The sequence below is a fragment of the Mytilus edulis genome, unplaced genomic scaffold (assembly GCF_963676685.1).
Source record: "Mytilus edulis unplaced genomic scaffold, xbMytEdul2.2 SCAFFOLD_649, whole genome shotgun sequence".
NCBI lineage: Eukaryota > Metazoa > Mollusca > Bivalvia > Mytilida > Mytilidae > Mytilus > Mytilus edulis.
Genome location: NW_027267544.1, coordinates 32626 through 33552, shown reverse-complemented (window position 1 = coordinate 33552; position 927 = coordinate 32626).

Below are 927 nucleotides of genomic sequence, written 5' to 3'. Positions count from 1 at the left end.
AAACATGCTGATTCAAAAAAGATTTTGACCTTGTCATTACTTGTTTATTTCCTGTAAACAATGTAAACAAAAACTCACGCTCCTCAATAGACCCTATATTTCCCTGTTGAAACTGAGCAGAAATTTTCCTTATCCAATGGCCATTATTTTCAAAGGGACATCATCAAAAGCTAGGGTTCCACATTGAAGGCCATACATTTACCTCTAATTGTAAAAATTTTATACATATAGTGACTTGGATGTAGGATTGTCTCAAAGGCACTTATACCACATTTTCTTATTTATATTTAGAATATTTAGAACATAATCTTAAACAATTCCTAGCTTCACATTAGTGTTGAATAATTATCACCGAAACTCTACAGTACCCAACAGCAGACAAATTTGTAACAGCATTTTTTTTTTATATGGGACAAGGTATTTTTCTTATAGGTACAAATAGTCTAGCAACCTGTAATTCAGTGGTTGTTGTATGTGTCTGTTTTGAATAATTTGTTTTTTGTACATTGTTTTGTACACAAATAAGGCCATTTGTTTTTCGTTTGAATTATTTTACATTTGTCATTTCAGGGCATGTTATAGCTGACTGTGCAGTATGTGCTTTGCTCATTGCTGAAGGCCATACAGTGACCTGTAGTTGTTAATTTATGTGTCATTTTGGGCTCTCGTGAAAAGTTGTCTCATTGGAAATCTTACCACATTTTCTTTTTTATATGTAGGGAAATGTAATCAAAATTTTATTTTGTTTGAATGTATTTCAATCATGTCTCTAACTGAAAACAATTAAGAATCTTCTGTAACCTCTGTATTTTCTCAGTTAAATCTACAGGATTACTATTGTTACCAGTCAGCAAGTGATTACCAAGAACTTGGTGATAACAAATGAGATTTCTGTATCATAAACATGTATTAATTTACAGTAACCAT